Source organism: Nicotiana tabacum, chromosome 4, assembly GCF_000715075.1.
Source record: "Nicotiana tabacum cultivar K326 chromosome 4, ASM71507v2, whole genome shotgun sequence".
Classification (NCBI taxonomy): Eukaryota; Viridiplantae; Streptophyta; class Magnoliopsida; order Solanales; family Solanaceae; genus Nicotiana; species Nicotiana tabacum.
The window spans coordinates 69,404,066-69,410,065 of NC_134083.1; positions in this window are offsets into that span (position 1 = coordinate 69,404,066).

The following is a 6,000-nucleotide window of genomic DNA, read 5'->3' on the forward strand; positions in this document are numbered from 1 at the left end:
AATCTCAGCAGGCACAAGTGTTTAAGATAGTATTTGTAGAAGCTGTGTATCAGATTTGGATTGAAAGGAACCTCAACGTATTTGAACAGAGAAGCAAACAATGGGAAATTATTGTGAAGGAGGTTGCTTATATATACAACGCACGAGTTCTACCTGGATCCAGAACCTATCTACATAGTCTTCAGTTTGAATAGACTGTTTTGTCTTTCTGGCATTTCTTTAGTAGATAGTGGTTAAAACTTAGTTGAATGGCTATGTAGTATCCTGTAATCACTTAATGAGATGGCTAGCTGTGTGATCTTAGCTATGAAAATATAAATATTTCTTTAGTGATTAAAAAAATTAAGTTAGTTACCAAAAAAAGAGATAAAAGGGAGAAAGAAAAGAAAAACGCACGTCCTCTTATTTAAATATCCCCATTTATGATCTATAATATGCGAAGATCAAGGATTAGATATTGTGGTTAATCTAGGGGAGTAGGCAAAAGATAAATCTCTTTAAAGTCAATATATCGTCAATTATGGGATTACATGTAGCAACCCCAGGAGGATGCCACAAATAAACACTAATGTAATACTTATAAATTTAAATATTCTTTTAATAAAATAAACTAGGAAAAAAATGGCCCATGAATAGCAACATCTAGTTAAGTTAATCAATACTTTAAAATTTATCAAACACTTAGTAGAAGAATATCTTTTTTATACACCAAGCAAAAAGTCCAACTCTCAATCAAATACAAGCTAGTTAAGTCTTCAAAAAATTTCCAAGTTCAATTTAGATACCAAATTTAATAAATTATAAGATTTGGGCATAAACACTCCAAAATAGTCAAGTCACTCACCAAGAATAAGCTACCAAAATAATAGTGTCATGACCCAATAATCATTCAAGAATGCATATCTAAGTGTATCATATGGATCATGTACAAGTCTCCAAAAGTTTACAAAAAAAAAAAAAATACATATGTTTATGCAAGTTTGATCTTCATCTAATCTTTCAAAGAGTCTGCTTCAAATAATATCCTCAAGCATCTCCCCGCACATCGCCTACAATAATAACAAACTATCGCTAAGCATAAAGCTTAGTGGCACATAAACGTAACTAACATTTCATAATAAAAGAAAGGTAAACTATGTAATGAATACATGGAATAAATTCTAGATATGAGCTTATCAAAATCAACATCAAGTACTTAATGAAGGTACAATTATTTCAAGGGGGCTAAATATCAAATCACAAAATAGTTCAAGATACCATTATTCAAAATCTTAAATGTCAAGAAGACTTCAAAATATAATCCAAGAAAGTCCACCGATTAGTTGATTCACCCAACACATATGTCATGCAATTAAATCAAAGCATAATCAAGTAACAAGAAGGACCGGAGTCGTAGATCAAGTAGGTCGTCACCCAATTATCAAGAGAATCAAGAGCCATATTGAAAGTGATTTTCCCATCCATACTCAAAATGGACAAAGTCCATGATTAAGATGGAATGTGAATCCAAAGTCAAGATGGATCAATATCCAAACAAAATCCATGCCAATATAAGTGACAACGTCACCATCATAAGAGGGACAAAATTCCAACAAGAATGCAATGATGCTCAAGTAATCCGTATATATGGGGGAGTTAAATTATCTTTCAAAATTACTTTATATGACACCCATTTGATTTTAACATATTTATAACTCAATTACAAAATTATACCCTCAATGACAACTAATATATCAAGGTGTCTCAAGATATTCTTTCTCAAGCAACAAATCAAGTAAACTATTAAAGTAGCGACAAAGTCAATATGACAACAAATTTAAATAAGATAAAATTTTACCAAACCTTAATCACTCACAATATCTCAACAAACTAAATTGAAAGGAACACTCAAGTTTATGTGCAAACCTTTGAGTTTTAGTGTTTCTAAAGCTCAAACGTCAATAAGGGATTTAAGATCTTCTAAGCCAAGAAAAGAGCTATTTTCCTAAGGTGTGCTGCTTAGCTTGAACAAATGTCTCTTGTATCTTAAACATGTAATCAACACTCACTTAAGGTCTGAAATTTAAAGATGTTTAAAGCAAATCATGATGATTATCAAAAGGGGATTAAATGGATTACAACTATTCTAATAAAAATAATCTTGCACTGTATTTTAGCCTTCTTTTGATATAGTAGACAGCAGAACTGGACATTTTGGTATTCATAATAATTGTAGGTCTATGTCTTATTTTTCTACAGAATTTTGAAGCACTACAATCTGAGTACGGGTATTGAGCTTCTTCAATGGAGAGTTAGAGGAAAGAATAAAAAAGGTAGGCTTTGGGGAAAAAGAAAAGGTTGTCAAACCTAAAAGGTAGGATAGAAGAATATTGTAAATTTACACTATAAACCCAAATTATCTAGAATGTGCAAAGAATAGTCATTAGTCTCTTAATTACACAATAGTACCACAAGATAATTTTTTCAAACTTCTTATTTGGCTATTAGAAATCTCTACAACTCACTAAATCAAAGTGTCTACACATATACATATGAATTAAACAAAGAGAATGAATTATTATTATTTTATTTTATTTTAAATAAAAATATTGCCAAATAATGTATATAATATTTTATAAAAGTTGGGGGTGTTACATTGTCCTAATTCATATCCTCGATTATATATATGAATAACTAGGTGCATATAAAAAGTGATCAAAGTGGGTAAATTCTTTTTTTCCCTTTTAGTAATGGAGAAGTGAAAAACTTTTATTGGATAAAATTATTAATGGTGCTTCAATGGAGAAGTATAATGATACATGTTGGATATTTGAAATTTTTATTGTGATTTAGAGGTTAATTAATTTTACAGAAGGAATAGGAGTTCATAATTTTCTCACTATGATGACAACACAATTTTATTGAGGGCGAATGACAAACAAACTTAATTATATAATATTTTTAGTGATTAATGTTTGTTACTTTTACAAAAGAAAAATGTTTGTCACTAAATGTTTGTATATGTAAAGTTAGAAGTAAATATCGTTGTATTTTAAATATGATCGTGCGAAGTGCGGTAAATTCACAAGTGAGATAAAAATCCTAGGGACGTCGCCCAAATGTGCAAAAGAATCTAATAAACTATATATGCCCACCGAACCCAAATGTGCAAAAGAATCTAATAAACTATATATGCCCACCGAACATATAGTGGTGCTCAGTGCGATCAAAAACATCATGGATGGAGAAGATGATCTCTAGCTCATGTGCTTGTTACCTGGACCCCTGTCTCTCTATAATGAAAATAACAACGAGCGGTCGAAACCGTGAGTACAATACGTACTCTTCAATCCTCAAGCGTCTGCGATGCTATCAATTGTAGTATCTGCAAAGAGCAGTAAGTTGTAAGTCGTGTTTAACCAAAAAGTGTAATTTTCGGCTAACTATTAAATTTAAGTAATAATGAGTTAAATCTAGTTAAAGGTAACAACTCTAGATGCAAATCTTGAAAATGTGTGGGAGATGAGAACAGGTCCCGTAAAGGGTTGGTAATAATGGAGGTGTAACTAGCAATAAATAACAATAAATGATATTTAAGTAAATAGGAGGAATGATTCACCCAATAATGGATGGATTGAACGAATGTTTCTCCTAACCAGTGTTGTGAAGAGCGTGAAGCGAGGAAAAGCGACAACCCCCATTTCACGAGAACCGAGAAGCGAAGCGCTCGCTTTTTTGAAGTGAAACGAAAATCTTAAAAAAAAATTAAAATAAATACTGTTTTGAAAGAATGCTTTCAATTCTTCCTTCACATGCGACGGAACTTTAGGACAAGATGCGACATTTGGATCACCACCGATTAGATGCGTTTTTTGACGATAGATTCCCCCATTTGAAATCTTATCACAAAAAAGACATCTAATGGCCATCTTGTTGGTCTCGCTAACTCTTTCAGAGTAAGCCCAAGTCGGGTCTTTCCTATCTTCTTTTGGCGCCATTAAAAGAACAACTACATAACACATAAGAAAGGCAATAAGAACTAAGAATAAATAATATAAAAAATCAAAGGAATTCTCTGTTAAAAACTGGAAAATTTGGGTAGTAATTTTCTGGAAAAAATTCGCCAGCATTTCGCCGCTTTTTGGAAGTTCAGAAAGAAAAAGAAAAAAAAAAGAAGGAAAATCAGAAGTTCAGAACATACCTGTTGAAGTCTTGAAGTCTTGAACTTGAAATTGAAGAAGAACAACAACCCTAGTTGATGCTTTGAGATTCTTTCAGAAATTAGAAGAAGTCGCTGCTGTTGGAAGTTGAAGAACCCTAGTCGCTGCTGTTGAAGAAGTCCAGACCAATGTTTAATCCAAAAAACTCGTTTTTAATAAAATATGGTTAGATAGTTTAAAACAGAGAAGCGGACGCTTCTTCGCTTCGCTTTGCTTTCCCCGCTTCTCGCTTTTTACAGAGAAGCGGTCGCTTTTACTGACCTGAGTCGCTTCACCTTACTGAAGCGCTGCCCTTCACGCTTCGCCTCGCTTCTCGCTTAAAGCGAGGAAGTAGGCGCTTTTCTAAACACTGTTCCTAACAATGATGATTGACAGATAGATCCAAGATTTGCTTGACCAATCCTCGGATCTGGTGGAAAGGTGTAGATTAATACGAGCAAGAATCTTGATAAAAAGGTAATCTTTATATTTTTACAAGAGAGAGAATCTTCTTCTGAAAAGTGTTCTTATCAAATGAATATTACATGCCCCTCTTCCTTTTCTTTTTCCCTTATATATCAGACACATATCCCTAGCAAACCCTAATAGTACAAGTGCAAAGAATATTCAATAGAATATTCTCTCTAATATTCTATTTCGAAAACTAGTCGTTGTTGTTCTTTACACAATACTCAACCTCGGTCATGGTTGACATCTCGACCATGAATCTGGTTGCATCCTAGTCGACATCGACCGACTCTTTCCTTATTGTCGTATTACGCTAAATATCTTTAGGGCAGATTTTGGCATATACAATTAGTCCCTCCACTTATTAAGGCCGACCCCAGACGGCCTTGATGAGCAGACTTTGTTTATCGTGGTTGGCAAAATTGGGCGAACAAGTCGAGCAGTTACGTTTCGGACGAGGTGACAACATGACATTTCGTGAGCCGCAACCTTTGGGGTCGCATCGTTTCAGAATGATGTCATAACATCATGCGTCATTATGGCGTGTTTGCCCGATGCTTTGCGTCGTTTCGCGTGCCTCTTCCATTTCGATACCTGCGCTGGATAATGATGGCCTGATTTCTTGGTCCTAACGCTTGAACACTTATAAATAAGGACAAGAGATCACTCGTTTGTGCTTTGCATATTCTTAACATCGAATCCCTATGTCTTCTTCTCTATTCTTCACATTGAAAGGGGTGCAAATTTCTTTTTCGATAAAAAGGAGCTGGGTGAAATTTTAGGTGTTCCGACTGAGGGGTACAATGATTACACAAAGTTGAAATGGCCAAGTCTAGAAAACCTTCCCACTGCCCTTCCAGAAAATTCAGTGACAATGAGGAGGAACGTGAGCCTAAGGCTGTGTACAAGAGTGAAATGAAGCCACCCCACAAGGTGCTATTTGAATTCATCAACAAGTGTGTTTTTCCAAGGTAGGAAATGAGGCACATTGCCAACTTCATGGACTTGGTTTTGATGGAATGCTTGGATAGTGGGAGGCAGATTAACTGGCCTGGATTTATAGTCGAGCTTCTTGATAGGGTTATCAATGGCTTCAAGGCTCATGCCATTCCCTATGGTTTCATTCTCACATCTGTGCTTGCACACTATAAGGTGCCACTGAAGAAGTGGGAAATGGCTACAAGCAAAGATCACTTTAGGGCTAACACTCCGATTACTTGTGATTATGAGGTCCATGCCACTCCAAATGAACCCGGTTCATCCAAAAAGGCACCAGTTAATAGCAAGGTTAGAGCCTTGGTGCAGATGAGTGGGGTAAAGGAGGCTGAGATAGCAAGGCTGAAGACACGGTTGG